At 42.3% G+C, this 19,982-nt stretch overlaps 1 long non-coding RNA gene across 1 annotated transcript in view; it reads left to right on the top strand.

The window, feature by feature from the left end:
* Positions 1 to 619: 619 nt before the first annotated feature.
* The window catches only part of LOC123389988, a 38,272-nt gene continuing 18,909 nt past the window's right edge, over positions 620 to 19,982 (top strand). Inside the window, exon 1 of the long non-coding RNA XR_006604668.1 lies at positions 620 to 760. This is a non-coding gene — a long non-coding RNA (uncharacterized LOC123389988). The remainder of the gene's footprint in view (positions 761 to 19,982) is intronic.

Here is a 19,982-nt window from a genome sequence, read left to right as displayed (position 1 = left end):
TAGATTCTCTATTCTGTTATCTCTGCGGCCAGCCAGTGATCTGGCAGAGATTTCCTTAAATGCCTTGATTCAGTAAGAAAAGAAATAGAAAAGCTGCCTCTCTTTTTAAATCCTTTGACAGATTCTATCAGGGAAGCTGGCTTAATCCTGAAAAGATTGTAAAATAATGGTCACCCTCTGTGATTGTCCCTCAGCGATCCACCAGAGAGATCAAAATGCATAACTCACTGATGTTTGGAGGATAAAATCTTTATATCCCACCCTGGTACCCACAACCACATTTGGAAAGTAAGCTATTGTCCTCATTGCTGCCTGTTGCAAAGCTGTAGTAAGAGATAGAATTTGCTATGCAAAATGCTAATATTCATTGAAATTTACTAGCTTCTTTTTAAAAGTTTTTTCTTATTTTTAAATTTATTCTAAGAATTTTTCCAAGTTTTAATTTAAATTCCAGTTAGTTAACCTATAATATAATTAGCTTCTTTCTTAATTGTGTCCTTCCTTGGATGCTGTAATTGCTTAACTAGACCCCAGAATTACAAAATAGTTGATTCTGATGATTCTTGCCAATGGTTATTTTGGAGGAAGTACGGATTCCTGGAACTTCCTACTCTGACATTTTCTGCAGTGTCACTCTTCACATGATGTCTTTTAAATAAATCCTCTGCAACTGGGTTATATTATATTAAAAAGTTAAAATCAGCCTTGAGTGGACAAAGTATCCAAAATAGATGAAGACATTTGTGTCTGCTGCTTAGAGGTAAGTCTTCTAGGACCTCCTGCCTTGACTAATTTCCCATCCCTGACTATACCACTGGCCCTACCTTGGACTACCCTTTGCAACTTTGGACTCTGGATCTCTCTTCTCTGATGGGTGATGGCTTTTCCAAGGCTTCCTGCTGACACTGATGACCTCACAGTTGAGGACCCTCCTCACTGTGCTCTGCATGCTGAGGGGAGCAGGAAATGCTAGAGACAACTCATCACACTGTCTTTTATGGAAACCAAAGAGCTTGTAGCTGCTCATTATCAGAAGTGGCAAGCCTGGAAGTCTCTGGTCACTCCAATCGCCTCAAACTCCCCAAGTTGCCCCAAATGGTGAAGAGATTGATTATGACCAATGTAATCCATTCTTAGGCCATAAGGAGCTTGGCATACCATTTGGGAAGCTCTGGGTGGACCATAATGTTAAAACAATTTGATTTTGTTTTTAAGCTAAACATGATATGAACAAAACCTATAATCTTACCTCATAATACTCATAAACCTGTATACTTGCTAAAGAGTAGATCTGGTATGCAGACCTGTATTGTCTGACTAAAAGCCTCATTAGTCTCCTCCTGGCTGTGCTGTCTGTCTTGGTAAGTGGAGAAGTGTTGAAAACCAGAAAGATCAAAGAGGGCTTCCTGGAATATTGCACTTACTACTTACTATCGTGCTTACTCTGAGTAGGCTGAGTAGAATTTGGGAAAGCAGAGAGCAAGCAGGACAGGGTGCATTTTAAGGGAAGAGAGCTGTAGACAGGTATTAGAATGGCACTTACAAATAAATTTGGGGAAGAGTAGTGACGAAGGTTTCTCATCATGTATGATTCTTTTTGATCTAAGTGGGACATTTTCAGCTAACAATGGTGTTTCATAACATCTTGTTCCTCACCAAATTGATGTATTTGTTCTTTAAAGCATGGAGTTCAGAGGTGGAGGAGAGAGTGCCCTGAGTAGTTAGAGGACCATATTCTTGACCTGGCTATGCAGTCATGTGCAATTCATTCTTCTCTATTGTTATATCCCTTTGACACTCTCAAATTTGGCTCATCTCCTTCTTAGAGTTGATTCATTGCTGGGGCTATCCACTTATTGATCATAGTACTTTAAACCTTGGATGTGTAAAATGAATTAAGCCAATCAAGGCTACGTGTGAGAGCCTTTCCAAAATTTATCCCATTGTATCAAAGGGCCTACAAGTAATCCTCCTCTTTTGATAACCCACCGATTGTCAAAAATAATCTTGGATGTTTGCCAAGTGTCTACAAGTAAAACCATTATTATGTATTTTAAAAGAATCATTCGGAATCATTTGAGATATGGAATTTTCTCTCAAAGTTCTCTTGGTGTCTGACCTTTAAGTAGTATCTTGGTGGGTTCCCCCTTACCAAGAGTAGAGGGTATTTAGTCTGGGGTAGTTATCAGAATGACTGCTCTGAGAGTCCATCCTCTTTGTTGTTTTTGCCCTCTGTCTCTAAGGGCTGTGGTTCCAGGGACCAGGAGGCCTTATTAGCAGTTGTAAAGGCACTAGGGTGAGAGGCATGTCATTGTTGGCAAGCGTAGGCATTGGGAAGGTTCCTGGCCACAGAAGGAAGCTCTGCTCCTTTTATTGCTTGTTCTAGGCGAATTATTATGTTCAGTGCAATGAATAGTTATGGTTGGAGGAGGAAGCTGGGAAGTGTGTTTAAATTAGAATCAGATGACTAAGGGCAAGTGAGTACACATATTTCACACACTTTTTCCAGTGAGATGGAGCATAGCATACATATGGATCTAGAGACATGAAAATAATTTCTAGAAGTTGATCAAAGCTCAGTGTTTGAATACAATCACATGAAGGAATTTATGCTTTGGAAGCAAGAATGTAGCTTGATCTCTGTTTCCTTCAGAAGTTAGTTAACTGCTGGCCTGTTTCCTGTGGGTTCTCTCTGCCAGTGGATCCTCCCTGCTGTCCCCCTTGTGCTGGCTTTTGGGGCCTTTACCTGCTTATTACCTCCTCCACTGAAGAAGCCTGGCAGCCAGACCTGGGAAGAGGGCAAGGAAGAGCAACCTCCAGCTGGAAATTTTGTCTCTCATTTTAAGTTCGGAGACAGGGTTTGCAGTGGAGGAAACTGATGACTGTAACCTACGGTGTGGTTTGGGGGTAATGGATAAATTTAATTTACCCACACTGCCCTTCTCTCTCTCTCCCACATACCCCAGGTGACCAGAACCTGACTGCACAGCAGTTCTCTTACACTTGGAAGCTGCCTTTTGAGGGTGTGTGGGAGGGAGAAGAGGAGGCTTTTCTCAGTCTTTCTTCATATGAATTCCACTCAAAGGGTAACTAAGGGGGCTTAGTTATGATCAGAAGACCAGCAGCTTTCCTATTTTATAATTACAATGGAAACAGCTGCAGAGAAAAGCAGATTGCAATTTGGCAAGTTGTTACTGAGTATCTTTGCAAAGTGGTGGCCGCTTTAGGAACTGAAAATGCTGGCTTCCAGCACTGGCTTGCTGCTTATCTTTGGTTCCCAAGTTTTAAGTTCTGACATTACCCAGTCTGAAGTCACCTATTCTCATTTCTGTCCCTGGGAACTACTTTTAAAATGTTTTAACTGAAATACATCTTCCTCTCCATTGTTATCAACAGATAAATTCCAGTGGGCTGGGGGTTTATGGGTAGATTGGTCATTGAGACACAACTTTGTAGATTCCATCTTTAAATATCCTGATAATGGTGATGACAATAACGAAGACGATGAGGTAACTGAAATCTACAGCCCCAACTAGGTTGTTCTTGAATTCTGGAAGTTCACCGGAAGTTACTGAGACTGAAGGGAGCAGAGCATTACTTGGGTAATGACTTGGCCACTTGGCCTGACTGACTTGGCCACTTGCCGTCTCTGTGACCTTGGCCTGGCTATTTAACCTTGCTAAGCCTAATGTTCCCAATCCAAAAAAAATAGGGATTATGAAAGGGAGATATTTAGAGTGGTCACTGGTCATTCTTTTTGGTTGTCCAGCATGCGGACACTCCTTCCTATGTTTAAGGACTGTTTTCACAAACCAATGCCAGCTGCTTGCTCTCCCAGCCTCCCTTGCATTTGGGCTGCAGGAACCTGCCCCACAGGGATGACAGCGGAAGGACTGACTTCCCTGGGCAGCAGGGGCAGCAGGAACGGAAGTGCCCCTGGTGGCATTCAGTATCATGGGTTAGGAGTGTGGACAGGACAGGGTGTGCCAGCCACTTTCCAGACCAGCAGGGGCTGCCTCATCAAAATAGAGCAGTGGGATGATTTTTCGTGGTGTCCTGCCTGTAGAACCTCCAAAGGGGCTCTCTAGACCTCCTGGAAATCCTGGGAGCTGCCTAATAGCCTTAAATGAGCCCAAATTGGATTTTGTAGCTTGCACCACAAATTTTGATTGGCACACCACCTCCGAGAGATGAATTTGAAATGAGGGTAGCACTTGGCACAGGGCATGACCCATAGTATGTACTCAATGACTACTATGTTAATAATAGAAGCACTACTAGTAGTGGTAATGGTAGTAGTAGTGGTAGTGATAGTAATGATAGTAAGTAGTGAGTAACTGGTAATTAGAACTGTAAACAGACCTAAGGTGGTGTGTACTTTTTAGGGAGAGATTTTGAAGGTAATTGGTGGAAGGAATATATAAAGGCAAACTTGATTTTCATAGAATTAACTGAAAAGGGCAAATTAGACTTAGTCTATTTTTTTAATGGTTTTATTTATTTATTTGACAGAGAGAGAGAGAGAGAACAAGCAGGCAGAGGGAGAGGAAGAAACTGCCTCCTGCTGAGTGTAGAGCCCAACATGGGGTTGGATCCCAGGACCCTGGGATCACGACCTGAGCCAAAGTCAGACACTTAACCTACTGAGTCACCCAGACACCCCTTAACTTTTGTCATTTACAAATAAGGAAACCTCAAGGATGTTAAATGAATTACTCGGTGTCACCAGCTAGTAAATGGCAGAGCTGAGTGCGAACCTGAGTTTTCTAACTTCTGAGTCTTCTGTTCTTTTGTTCTTTACGCCACATGCTGTCTGAAGCTATTTCAGTTTAAGAATTTAATAGACATCTATGTCTGGTATAGTTTTGGTCCTGTGAGAAACTTTAAAAGAACGAAGGGTTGTACTTTGGATTGTTCAGGGGTGTTTCTCATTATCATGGCTGAACCTGGTGAGGCCAAACATACACATAATGAGAAGAAATAGAGACCAGAGTTAAAGAGCGCAGCAGGGGCTGAGCCCTGCAGCCGTGGAGCTAAAGCCCGGGGAGTTGTCATGGGGAGGGTAAGCAGTGAAGTGGGTGTGTGGGGGTGACTTTTACCATTGGATGTAGTGTAGGTTATTTTTACTTTTTAAAAAAGTGTTAAGGTAAAGCCAGAGTAAGACATTTACTTGAGGGCTTGTTTGTTTGTTTTCGAGAGAGCATCAGGGTCGAACTTTTAAAAATACCATAGAAATTATAGGATATGAATTATGATGCTTAAATAAAACAAGGTTTTAAAATCTCTGTTGTAAACTCGTAGAGGGATGTTCTGTTGATGTTTGTCTTAACCATTTTTGGAAATTTAAGTCATATTCCTAACAAATCGAAAATATTAATGCAAATATCTTTAGGAATTTTTAAAAAAGATTTTATTTATTCATTTGGAAGAGAGAGAGTGAACGAGGAGGGAGAGTGGCAGGCAGAGGGAGAAGCAGACTTCCTGCTGAGCTGGGCACCTGGCATGGGGTTCGGTCCCAGGACCCTGAGGTCATGACCTGAGCCAAAGGCAGACGCTTAACCATCTGAGCCACCCAGGCGCCCCTCTTAATGGCTTTTTTAAATGTCATTTTGTGTTTTTAAAGGAATATTTATGCGCATGGCCTTGGGTCACTATGACAACAGTGAAACATAGGTAGGGTGGACATTTTTCAAATTGAAAGATGGGGAAATGAAGCTAGGCACAGTGAAATGCTCACCCATCCCATGAAGCAAGCTGGCTTATTAACAAAACTAAGTTCAGGTGACTTGACTTCTACTTTCAAAGTCTATCTGCTAAGAATCTCCAAAAAAATTTCACATGTCAGAAAGCAACTTTGGAAAAATTTTATGTTGTGGTAATAGCCTCTGTTTTCATTTGCTTGGATGTGCTCCTCTCCCTGTTTCAAAGCTGACTTACCCCTGAGAATAGAGGAATTTTTACACACGTCACCAATTCTCAGTTGTCTAAATGATGGTTATGAAATCGAGGCATTGGGTTACTGACTGCTAACTGGCTTAGGAGTTTCAGGCTATAGAGATGTCAGGAACTGGATCTTTTGGGGAGTAAAGACGCTCACTGAGCCTGACATTTCCTTCTGGAGTATATTGGTGTAAGTGGTGAAAAGTTCTATGTTGTTTCATTTTCAAGAGAGACGGTCTCATATCTAGAATTCTTCTCAAGAGACAGCACCGACATAATTCTAATCTGTCAAAAGGTGAAGAAAGTTATTTTCCGTTCACCAGCCCAAGAAGATAATGAGAAGAGGAATCTGAAACTTGGAATCTCTAATTCACAGATCACTAGTCCAAGAATCAATCATGCCTCTAATTTCTTTCTGTCTTAAAAATCCTTCCCTTTTCTCTCTCCCTGCTTCCCTTTGTTCTCACTTTCTTTCATTCCTTCCTTCTTCCCTCCCCTGCTTCCTCGACGCCTCTCTCTCTCTCTTTCACTAATGACATTTTCCTCAGCCGGAAACGATATCCCGGAATCAAACAGTCTGCCAATCCCGTTCTTTTACCCGACTTTGCAGTAGCATTGAACACTCCTGCCTCCTGGCCCTCGTCTTCTAGAAACGCTCTCCTGGCTTCTATTCTCTACTGGTTTTCCAACTATATTTCCCTCTATTCTTCCTTAATTCCCTTGAGGTTCCTGTTCTTCTATGTGACTTTTAAATGTTAGAATTCCTAAAGGCTCAGTCCTGGGCCCTGTTTGTTCTTTTTTTGCTCTTTTTTTCTTCTTTTTTTCTTCAGCAAGCTCTCATGAGCAAGCCTGAATTCTCATCTACAGGCTGTGGCTTGACAAATTTAAATCTCTAGTTTAGGTCTCTCCTTTGACTGCTAGGACTCATGTATCCTTGTATCTTTACTCGCTGGTCTCAAAAACACTTTAAATTCACCATGAATACGACCGATTAATCGTGTTGCAGTTGCAGTGACCTGGGCATTGTTCTCTATCAAACACCACATCTCATCCATCAGCCACCGTGATAGTCTCCACATCCATTCACTGCTGTCCATCCCTGCTGCCATCACTGGTCCAGACTTAAGTTTGCCTGTAAGACTGCAGGAACCTCCTAGAAGCTCCACCTACATCTTTTCAGCCTTCTTAAATTCTTATAGGTAAACCATGCAGTTTAAGTTGTGACAATATGGACACAAAGAACCTCCAATATATTCAAGTCCAGCTACCCAATAAGAGCATAGTAGATGTTTGTCGCCCGTTGTGTTTCTTCTGTAATGTGGGATGCCCATAGCCTTGGCCTGTAATAGGGTGAGATCCTCAGGCTAGCATTACTTCTAACTTCAGTTTCCATTTCCTCTTTCTTCAAACTTCAGGCCAAAGCCCAGAGAAATTATGTTTTTGCAACAATGTCAGGGACAAAAAAATACTCAGAATGGCTTGAAATAATCAGTGATACATAGTTTCTATCAAAAGATAATAGGGAGAAGGAGAAGAGCAATTCTAGTAGTTTTCATGTAGGTTTACATACAGGTGCAGATAAACAAATGCACATTTAGGTATGTTATGCGTACCAAGAATACACACACATACCCACACACAGCGTCTAATTCAGGCCTGGTATATAGTAAATATTTGTTGAATGAAAAGAATTAGCTCCTTACCGAGTTTGTACAAACTATTAGCTTCTTGCGTAACCCATTTGTAGATCAGCAGAAAATGGAATCAAAATAGAACAAATCTACTAGTTAAGATGCATTCTTAAAGAATTCTTTTTCAAAATAATCTCAAAATTATTCTGGGGATACATTTACCTTGCACAAATTCTTAGAGTTGAATAGGCCTTTACTTCTTGAATTCTTCTCTCCTATACTATCCTTTCACTTGGGATCCTCAGAGGTAAGTATCCTTCTTTCCCACTTTATAGATTAGGAAACTGAGGCATACTCAAGTTGTGGAGTTCAGATTTGAATCTAAAATTTGTAAAACTAAATTGAGAAAAAGGCAAATAATTATACAACAAGAAATTTCCCTTAAGTCTGATGTTTCATATTAGTAATATTTCCCCAAACTCAATGAAACTATTAAAGTATACAGTGAAGATGCAAAATTGTTAAGTGTTCAGTTTTCTGTAGGTTGATCTATAGATTCAATGCATTCCCAGTCAAAACTTCAGGAGCTTATTTTGGTAGACATTGAGAAACTGATCGTAAATTGTCTATGAAAATGCAAGTAACCTGAAAAACCAAAACTATATACTGATAGGGGAAAATTGTATATTTGTAAGGAAAAATAAACTTGATCCTTACCTCATACCCTATACAAAATGATTCCTAAACCTAAGAACAGAAATGATTAAAATTATAGAAGTAAACAGAGGAAAAAATCCTTAGATCCTGGGGTAGGTCCTTAGATAGACAAAAATCTTGACAATGAAAGGAAAAAACCCAATAAATTGGACCATTCAGTGAAAAGCTGTTGCTCTTCAAATGACACCCTGAGGAAAATGAAAAGACAAGCCATAGCATGGGAGAACATTTTTTACAACACATATATGTTGGTTATCTATAACCACATAACAAATCATCCCCTAACTCAGCAACTTTAAACAACAAACATTTATTATGTCACATTTCCAAGGGCCAGAATTCTGGGACATCACAGTAAGCTGGTGGTTGGGGGGTGTAGTCATTTTATGTCTTGGTTTGGGGAAGAGTCACTTCCAAGGCCACTTAATGTGGTTGTTGGCAGATCCACTAACACATAGATTCACTGCAACTTCCTTCATGATAGCTGAAAGAGTGGAAATCACCAAATGTCCGCCAATAGGTAATGGAGAAAATGTGGTACATACATACAATGCAGTACTCACTACCCACTGATACAAAGGAAAGAATTACTAATACCCAAAACAACATGGATGAATCCCAAAACGATGATGTTAAGGGAAAGGATTCAGACACAAAAGAGAACATACTGGGGCGCCTGGGTGGCTCAGTGGGTTAAAGCCTCTACCTTCAGCTCAGATCATGATCCCAGGGTCCTGGGATCGAGCCCCACATTGGGTTCTCTGCTCAGCAGGGAGCCTGCTTCCTCCTCCCTCTCTCTGCCTGCTTCTCTGCCTACTTCTGATCTCAAATAAATAAATAAATAAATCTTAAAAAAAAAAAAGAGAGAGAGAGAGAGAACATACTGTGTGAATCCAAAAGATACAAAAAATCTGGGAACTGGAAACTGATCCAAAGCGACCAAAGCAGATCAGTTTTTACTTTGGGCTGTGGGTAGAAGGAAGAGTAGAATGACACAGGGAATCTTTTGGGGCGGGTGGAAACATTTTATATCTTGATTGTCAAGGGGCTTCAGGAGCTTATACATCTGTCAAAACTCTGATTCATATACCTTAAATGAATGAAGTTTTCTGAATATGAATTCTAGCTCAGTGAAGTTGCCTTTAAACAAAATGAGATGGGGGAAGGTAAAAAAATAACTTTACATCTTTAAAATTATTAAATATCGCTTTGCATGAGCATTCACCATTTGCATAACTTGTGGCTTGGCAGAGCATTTACATGATCTGACTTTCAGTGTTCTGGTCTGTGAAATGTGTGTATTTGGCAGAGTTGTAAGCAAATGGAGGGGGAGTGAGGGGTTGCTGTGCTAGATTAGGCAATCTCTGAGGCTCCCTCCAGTTGATGCATAGTCCTGTCTCCTGTCCCCACCTGGACAAGAGCCCAGGCCTTGGAATTTGACAGACCTGGATTTGATTCTGGCTCTGCTATTTCTAGCAGCGTAACCATGGGCCAGTTACTAAGTCTCAGTTTCCTTAGAGGTAAAATAAGGATATTATACCTACACTGAAATGAGTTGATGTATAAAACATCCAACACACAACAAAAGAAGACACAGAGAAGCTGTTCAGGAAATATTCATTTTCTCCTTTCTCCTTCTGGCAAAGTCTTAACATTATCAAGTTAGAAATGAGGGCCCTAGGAAAATGAGCATTTCTCAATATTTGTCAACAAAACCTGTATCTTTAGACGCTGTAGGCAAAGCATAATGGCAAACTGATTAATAAAAATACATTGAAGGACAAAAGTAAAAGAAGGGTGAAATCTTTTTTTTTTATGTTAAATCCTTTCTTTGTTTTAAATCAGTACTGCAAATTCCGGAGACACAAGTCATTTCCTCAAAACAGGAAAAGAGGGGCACCTGGGTGGCTCAGTGGGTTAAAGCCTCTGCGTTTAGCTCAGGTCATGATCCCAGAGTCCTGGAATTGAGCCCCGCATTGGGCTCTCTGCTCAGCAGGGAGTCTGCTTCCACCCCTCTCTCTCTCTGCCTGCCTCCCTGCCTACTTATGATCTCTGCCTGTCAAATAAATAAATAAATAAAAATCTTTAAAACAAAACAAAACAAAATAGGAAGAGACATTGTAGGTTAGATACACACCACCACTTTACTGGCAAGCCTAACTTTCAAAATGGAAACTATGGACACGTCAATGATTAGTGCCCTCGTCTGGGAAACTATACTGGGAAACCCAGAGCATAGACTCTCCACAAAACAGAAGCTCAGTGACAGTGTTACGCTGTCCTTTTCATCTCTGCTGATGCTTTCAGGGTTTGGGGGGGTTCTACCCCCCATTTTATGAATACTACCTATGCCTTTCCTTGTCTAAAGTCAATATGAACTGTGTAATATTTGTATTGAAAAAACAAATACTAGATATCAGATATGCTGTGAAAAATGCAAGAAAACTAATTAAAAAAAAATAGAAAGTTATTATCTCCCTGCCTGGCTTAAAAGATGGGGGTAGAAAAAAAAAAAGAGGAGGTGGTATGCTTATAGGCATTTGGTTTATTTTCATTGTGTTTATTATAAGTTTGTTGCATATTTCACTGAAGAATTTCAAATGTTAACTAGGGTGGTTTTTTTCAACCATCAATCAGAGCACACACATCCAGGAGTGTGTGTTTGCTAGTTAGTGCAATAGCTTATTGTCAGTTAAGTTAAGACCCATTTCAACCAATTAAGTGGAAGTCAATGTTCCTTAAAAACAAGTTCAGTTTTCACCAGATAATTTAATTCGGCTAGTAGATATTGAATGCTTGCTTTGTGTTGCTTGTGGTTGACTCGAAGCTTCCCTGTTTTTGCTCCATCCTCCACTTCTTTCTCATGTCCTTCCATTTGGTTCGCCTTTCTTGATTACATCACATCCTCCTTGTTGGGAAGCAGGTGAGGACTTATATGGCCAATGGACACCCGCACTCTGAATGCCCTGTATTACACAAGTACAGTGTGGAGTGTGGAGTGGAAGTAAGCTACAGTCTAGTTCCTCAATGTTTATCATGTCTCATGTCTTCTTGTACCTTTTCTGCTCATCTAGATGGGTGAGGGGTGCTGGAAATGGACACAGGTAGAGTATGGGAGCCTGCCTAGGGCACATCAACAGGTAATGGATACAAGGTCACCCAAGGCTTCAAGTGCTTAGAGGTTCCTCTATTAGTAAGCACAACCACAGTAATAAGTGCCAACAAGCCAGGGGCTCCGTGCAGGTTTCAGGGACTTTAGAACAGAAAAAAATTCACGTTCACACGAACCACCCTTTCCTTTCCAGTTTTTCCATTAGAGTGAATGGAGGTTATAACCAGGCCCAATCTTCTGAAACATTGAGAGGGAATTCAGTCGCTCAGCTTTGCAAAGACATAAATATCCCCCTCTGAGGTTGAAAATGGAACAACCAGGCTGTAAATTTGAGCTCTGTGATGTTTGCCCCAGCCTCTAAGGAATATGCAATGAACCTTGTGTAAATAGAAAGCTGAATAGCTCGTTTTTGTCTGGGATGACTTACGGGTAGAGTTGCCTAGAAATGGCAGAAGTAGACCAGATGACCCCTCACATTCTCCCAGAAGCTTTTTATTTATGAGTCCTTGGCAGGACATTCCAGGTTCTCCCCAATTGTTTCCAAACCATCTGTCCAGATTCATGAACTTGATTCTTTCATGTAAAACTTCCTTCTGTCAATTTGATATTTTAATAATAGGCCATTCATCAACCACTTTCTCCTCCATACAACATATTTATTTTTTCAGCAAGTATTTACTTAGTTCTTACTCTGTGCCAGGCACTGTTCTAGGTGCTGGGAATCAAATTGTAAACAAAACAGACAAAATTTCCTGCTTTGTAGAGTTTACATTCCAGTAGAAGGAGCATCAAATAAGATAAATAATTAAAAATAAAGATTGGGTAGTGGTAAGTACTAAAGAGAACATCTAAAGCAGGAAAAGGAATATGAAACTTTAGGGGAAGGCAAGGGTTGGAATTTTAGATAAGGTCGGCAGAGAAGTCCCCACCGAGAAGGTTGTTTTTAAGTAAAACCCTGAAGGAAGTGAGGGGGTGAGGCACTTGCATGTCTGGGGGAAGCGTTCCAAGCATAGGGTACACCACATGCAAAGTTCCTGAGGCAGAAGTGCATGTCCATGCTGTGCGTTTGCTCTCCACAGATTTTCCTGTCATGTTCCTCTTTTTTCCAAACTGTACTTCTTTCATACTTCTGCCACAGAATCTTCTGCATCAGTATTTGATCTCTTTCTACTCCAGATTTCTGAAGCATTTTTTGGTTTGTACCAATTCTATTACATGTAGGACAAGCTTCCTTCTAAATCTCTCTCTCTCTCTCTCTGTGTGTGTGTGTGTGTGTGTATACATCTCACCAAACAAAGGGCAAGCCCATGAAGGAGTGGGGCCATGTGTCCTGAAAAGGACCACAGAAAGATGGAGCGTAACGTGTGTTTTGATACCACTGCTATGTGTGTTTTGATACCACTGCTGCTTTCTGTGAGGATACAGAGTTTCACCTTATATTTAGAATTATGGTTGTGCTACATTTTAATTCTTAGCCTCTTTTAGACTTTCCAGCAATGTGCCCAAAAGTCCTAATCATTCCTTCGGGAGTGCTTTTCTCCATCATCATCTGGCACTCTTTAAGCAATGATTGCTTAATTCTGGAGAATTTTACCCCAGAATCAGCTTCAAACTGGCTATTACTTTTCAAAGAGGTCTTTTCAAAGACTGGGGAAGCTCTTTAATATGGAAGGTTTTTATTAAAGGCGAATGCCATGAAGGTTTGTTTTTCCAGTACTAGTGCCATTTTATTCATTCCTGATATATGTATATATATGTACACACATATGTGTCTATATATTTACATATATTGTATTTGTGTGTATATATTACATATGTTATGACATCATATAGATTATAACAAATTGTTTTAGAATGTATCAGTACTAGTGGCATATTAAAAAATAAAAATCAGGGACACTTGGGTGGCTCAGTTGGTTGAGCAGCTGCCTTCAGTTCAGGTCATGATCCCAGCATCCTGGGATGGAGTCCCACATCGGGCTCCTTGCTCAGCAGGGAGCCTGCTTCTCCCTCTGCCTCTGCCTGCTATTCTGTCTGCCTGTGCTCGCTCTCTCCCCCTCTCTCTCTCTGATAAATAAATAAAATCTTTAAAAAAAAATAAAAATCAGTGATAAGTAGATTAAACTAAAGCTCTGTTAGGTGCACCATTAAATTATGGAAACCACTATAATGAAACTTCAGATATATTTTGGGTAGTTTCATTTTATTTTTCACAAAAGGAAATTTTAGGCTAAAGAGAAAGTCTTCTTTTGGTTTGTTAAGACGTGATGTTTGACAGTTCAAGAGTTAAGTCTGGGCTTTCCATGTTGTCAGATAGTTTCAGATCTCTTCTTTGACTCCAGCCATTCCCCTCATGTGGCCTTTGCAGGTGGCCGTCCTCAAGGGGGTTTCCTCTCAGTGATGCAGCTGTGAGCTAAGTCCCACCAGGAGAACACGTTTCGAGAGCCACGAGGAGAGAATCCTTTTGGGACTTCCAGAAATTTGGGTCATAGAGAGTACCGAGAAATCTTCAGATAGGTAAAGACATTTTTCAGTAAATGACTCCAGGACTGGATGCCCAGTTGAAGATATCTCTGTGATGTCATGTCAGGAAATAAACAACTCAGGTTCAGCTGTGTTGTTTATATATTGGATTCCTGGAGCTTACCTCATGCCAACTATTAGGACTTTGTCGTTACTTCAGATCCCTCTCCAGTTATTTTTGAACCTTGTCTCTTGCCTTGCCTGGGAGTGAAGGGCTCACCTGTGCCCCATTTACCCCATCCATTTATTTAACCAATATTTATTTGCATCTATAATAGATTTATTTGCATCTATAATTGCCCTGGGACCATGGCAGAGATGAAATGACAGTTTCTGCTCTCCCAAATTCCCAGGAGAGACACGCAGGCAATTCCGAGACCAGGATAATGGAGATTTTGCCAATGGAAGCAGAAAGAAAAGGAGGCCTTAGGCTTGTATAGGGGGTACCCAGGGACGACTTCCCCAAAGAAAGCAGTTGTTAGCCCAAACTGAAAGTAAGTAGGAATTTTCCAAGTGAGGGAAGGGTTGGATGGTAGGAAATTCCAGCCAAGGACAAACAGGCTGGCTTAACCAGGGAAGAGCAGTAAGCTGTTGGGCATGGCTGTGGCTCAGTGCACAAGGGAAGAATGGTAGAAGACTAAGCAGGATGAGCACGCGGAAGCTTCTTTGTGAGTGACGTCGTATGCTCAGATTTTATCTTACAGGAAGCAAAAAAAAAAAAAAAATAGACGGAAGAATTTTCAAGAGGAGAGTGATGGAAATATATTTGCATATGTAAGATAATTATTCTAGAATGGATTTCCAGGAGAGGGTAAGCCTAGAGGCCAGGAGACCAGTTAATAGGCCGTTGGTAGTGGTAAGTGGCAGAGCCAGATTCAAACCCAGGTGACCTGGAGTGCTCTTGCCAACTGGATGAAGGCTCTTGACCACCACCTCAACTGCCTGTCTTTGACCCAATTAAGAAGTGGAGGTTCAGGAGGCCATGTACTTAGATGTAAAATCTTGCTCTGATCTTTAGGTACAGCAGGGTTATTAGCAAGTCACTTCGCCTCTTTTTGCCTCAGTTTTCTGGTCTATAAAATGGCAGAATACAAATATAGCACCAAGTGTATGATTTATGTTTGTGAAGATAAAGTGGGCGACTATTTACAAAGTTCTAATAATAATGCCAAGTATATAGGGAACATTACGTAAATGTTGGCAGTGATGATGATGGTGGTGGCTGTGGGGATGATGGTGATGATCATGGCAACTGTGTCTCACGGGTGTTCCCATGGATGGCAGCTCAGCTGGAGTTGACACGCTGTATCATCAAGTCCCACTGTAACAGATTTCTGGACATTGTTGGAACTGATCAGTTACTCTGGGTAGAAATGACTCCACTTTTCTCAGATTCTCTGGGTATGATCTTGACAGTATATTGGCAGTGAGGTTGCCAGTGAGTTTCGAGAATTCTAGGTACACCCAGATCCAGGAGCAAGTTGAACTTTTCTGAGAGGCCATACAGATGGTTACCTGATCACCCCCTGTTGCAAGGTTCTCCAACACTGACTGGGCATGAGAATCACCTAGAGGATCTGTTAAGCCAGACTGCAGGATCCCTCTTAGAATTCATGATTCAGTTGATCTGGGGTGGGTTCCAAGGCTTTGCTTTTTAAAGAAGTCCCAGGGTGTTCTAATGCTGCTGGTTTAGGTCCAGACTCGGAAAACCTTTGCCCTGTTGGGTGCTGGGCTGCCTTGCATCAGAGAGAGTGAATGAGACACAGCATTCCTGACTTCTTGCTGCCTTCCAGATCCTCCCGCTGAGCAACCCTCTGGATTCCCTCACTATGTCAGGCACACTGGTCCGCCAACTTCAAGTGTGTGCGCACTCTTTGGATCTTCTCCTCTTCTGTATATCCAAGAGATTGGACAACATCTCTAGGCCTACGGAACCAGAATTCAGAACTTCTGTGGGTGGGGCTTAGGAACCGGCATTTTAGTATCACTAGATATTGCCAGGACCCCTTTCAGCTCTGCCATGCAAGATTCCAGACGCCCCCCACCCGCAGCTCTCCTGCCACCTCAGACCAGGTGCCACCTCCCAAAGATGAAAGGGGGAGCTCCCTGGTAGTGTGCTTCTGATCGTGACCCTGCTGATGAGTGTGGCCTAGGCCTTTGCCACACAGGGGGTGGAAAATCACCAGCTTAGCCAGAACCTCAGCGTTAGGCATCCTCTTTCATCCCCATGTTCTGACACCACCTTCCCGCCCATGCCCCATCTCTTTGGCCTCTCATAGTACGTTTGCCTGACCTGCTCCATCTGCCTCTGCCTTTGGCCATATACTCTCTTCCAACAGGCAACCCTGGGCTTGACCACCCACATGCTGTTAGCAGGCTAGCAAACCCCCGTCCCTGCAGTTTGGAGCCAGACCAGTACTGATGAGTACGGCTGAGAAGCTAGCTAACTAACCAACTAGCAAGCGAGTACCGCGCTCATACTCTATGCCAGCTCTGGTCTAGGCCCTGGTGACACAGATGAGAGAAGACACAGACCCCGCCTTCAAGAAAAATATTTGCCAGTGGGGCTGAAGACAGAAAATCCATACAGAAACAGCAAACAAGGATGAGGATTTCAGGTAGCACTTGCCAGGATGGAATCTGCGAGTCCCTGCTCTGCACGGGGCTTCTTTCTTACACATTCTGTAAGCCCGTGAGAGTCGTGTCGTATAATAGCCTCATCTGACAAAAAAGAGACCTGAACTGAAGCCCAGAGGTTAAGTAACTTATGGAGGGAATATGTCAATATTGGAAATACATACAGTTCCACAAACAGGGAATGCTAACGCATGCTGTTGGGGAATTATAGGAACTCACTGAGGAGTATTTACTAAATGATTTGATAGGTGATAAGTTTTGGGCATATATGTGTATATATATATATTTATGGTTATATAAATGTGTGTATGTGTATATATACATACACACACACACAGGAAAAGAACTGGGAGGGGTACCTGGGCGGCTCATTCAGTTAGGCCCCCGACTCTTGATTTTGGCTCAGGTCATGATCTCAGAGTTGGGAGACAAAGTGTCCCCCTTGCCCCCCGCCCCCAGCCCCCATCAGGCTCCCCGCTGGGTATGGAGTCTGCTTAAGATTTTCTCTTTCTCTCCCTCTGCCCCTCCCCCTCCCACTCTAAAGGAAGAAAAGTTTATTGGGCATATGTCTCTGGAGAAGAGCAAGAGATCTGTGGGACTCACTCTTTTCCTAATATTGTTCTGTGTTGTTTGGGTTGAGCATGTATTCACGTATTACTTAGCTAAAAAAATAAGTATCAATGTCCTTATACAGTCAGCGTGCTAGAGAAGAATTTGAATGCAGATCTAGTGTGCTTTTAACCACACCACACATCCTCTCTGGGCAGACATGGAGGCGCCATTACCCTCTGTCTTGGGCCGGGGTAGTGGGGTAGTGCGGGCGGACAGTCCTGATGGGAGAGGCGACAGGCGAGGACATCAGAAGCCGATTTACATGATTCTGCCCCTCATTTCCCTATCATGCTCACTGAAATCACTTGCGGAACTGCCTACCGCTCTTTGTTTTTGAAGAAAACAGGGAACGCTGACATTTTTTGTCTGCAGTTTTGGTTTTTGCCTCTTCTAGCAGACTGACGGATCACAAGCCAAAGTTCGGCAACGTCTCTCGTTAGTCTGGGTAACGATTGCAAAGTGAACTATCCTGGCAACTCAGTGATCTGACAATGGCAGGCAGCCTGGGTCTGATGGGGTTGTGTGTCATTCTTTAACTTGAATTTCCAGGACCTGGCTGCTGCTGTCTGGAGAGCTTGCTGGCGGCACCTGTCTGTCGAGCTGGGCCATAGGAGTCCCGGGAACAAAAACCTGATGAAAATGACAGGGCAGTTCTTAGGATGAGGAAGAGGGGGAGATTTAAAATACTGCAGGGTTGTGAGCAACCTCCCTACCATTCAACGCCTAATTTTTGAGGTGGGGCAGGTAGGATTTGAATGATGCGGTACACACACAATCACCCTCTAAAGGGACAGCACTTTCAGTGGCAGAAGAAGAAAATCCTTCAGTTCTCCCATGGCCAGTTATTATTACTAATTTAAATATTACCTTATTGTCTTACATATTCTGCCTACATGGGGGTGACCTATGTAAGTAAGTACTTAAGTGCTAGGTTTTTGGTCTACCTAATCCTTCCTTTAGGAAAAAAAAATGCATAAAAACTCAAATTGAATCCTAACTCATCATTTTTACATTGGGTTCTATTAGAATATCCCTTTTTGAGGCTTTCAAATATTTTAGAGGGACAGAAACATTGATCTTGGCAACATGCCAGTGGTGGTGACAGACCTAGTATATTGTCTCTGTTCGGTATAACAAACACTTGTTGAGTTCCTCTCAGATCAGGGCAAAGCACTAGGTACTGTGGAGATAAAAGGAAAAAAGGGAAGGAAAAAGCTCTTTCTTTTTGACCATTTAATAGGGATATTAAATGATCACACATTGATATAATGCAAATTAAATATTTAAAATACCAAAAGCAGTAGGAAATGTAATGGAGGCCATGCCGAGGGAGTGTTTCCTCTGGTCGTGGAGATTTGGAGGGCTGTGAAGGGAAGCAGGGAGAGGTTGGAGTTTCAAGTGTGGCTGAGAATAGGCCATTTGTTCTGGAGTCAGGGAGGGCGATGCTTTGGCACCGTGCAAAGTCACTGCAGGACAACCACACTGAGGCTGGTCTCAAAACTCTTCTCATTCCCACACTGTCTGGCTAGCAACTCCCACAGACATGGCGTCTGGGAGGGAGCGTCACACCTCAGAAAGCCCTGTATGGGAAAGGACAGAGAGGCTGTCAAAATGGCCAGGCTTTAAGATGGCCCTGTGTCCTCCATTCTCCTGGACCCTCCTCAAATCATTCCAAAGTTGGAGTTTGGGAATGAAGGGACATGCCAGTTGGTAGCTTAGAGAAGGCACCTTTGGTCCTTACAAACTACCAGTGCCGCACATCTGCTGGGGTTAAAGGAAACGAAGGAAAGCTAGGTTTCTGCTATCTTTCGGAGTGAGTTGGTGAGGTGGCCTCAGGTGAGGCTGGGAGTAGGGAAGCTTGCTTGTATGGAGGACAGGAGAGACACTGGTGCTTCACCTTGAGGATACTATTAGTCAAGGGGCGCGGGGTACAGAGTTGTCGGGGCTAAAGCCAGAATATCATCGATGTTGCTCTCCAGAAATAAGGTCGGTAAGCATGCTTAAGTGACAAACAGCTTTGGTGTGCAAACTAAAGTTTAGAAGCCTTGCCTCCCTCATTGGTGAGTGAGGACACTCAGGAAATTCTTGTTTCCCATAAAAGTGAGCACCAAGATTGTTTCTGGCAGTTGCCCTGAAAGGTGTGAGGCAGTTTACAGAAATGGTTCACAGGATAAGTGTCAGTTCCCAAAACCTCACTCTTTTCATCCCTATCACCAAGAAGACAGTGAGCAGCACCTCTCAGCCTGCAAGCCGATTTCAAGCGGAGCCAGGAGGACAAAGAGCACCTAGTTGTTGGATATGGTGTAGAGAAAGGGGGTTAAAATTTTACTCTTGGGTTGAGGTGGGATCAGAAGTTTGCATCCTGCACGAATGGATCCAGGAAGCATCTAGAAGGAGAGAAGTGATGAATCATGCCTTCCCACCTCAGGTCATGGTCATTTCTCAATTTGTGTGATAAAGTCTCTGTCTGTGTTGGCCTGTTTGCTTTTTAAAACAAACAAGTACAAAATGTATTATAATTTGTCTAGCCTTGGTTGTTAGGAGGTGCTTTAAGTGTCCTTCATGGAAGGAAGTAAGATATGAGGGAGGTACCAGAGATCAGAGTCTCCCCATTAGTTCCTCCTATGCTTTACCTTATAGCTTAAATGTGTCCTCTGAGCTTTATTTAATTTTCTGCATAAGCATCCAGTGTTGGTGTTTCTGGTGTGGGGTTTTTTTTTTTAAACTATCTTTAGTGATTTTAATAGTTTTAATGATATTGACAGTACCTTTACAAATTATTTTGTATCATTTTGGGGCACCTGGGTGGC

Source organism: Mustela putorius, unplaced genomic scaffold, assembly GCF_011764305.1.
Source record: "Mustela putorius furo isolate JIRA1106 unplaced genomic scaffold, ASM1176430v1.1 tig00537227_pilon_pilon_pilon, whole genome shotgun sequence".
Lineage (NCBI taxonomy): Eukaryota > Metazoa > Chordata > Mammalia > Carnivora > Mustelidae > Mustela > Mustela putorius.
This window is presented reverse-complemented; position numbering and strand designations above follow the sequence as displayed.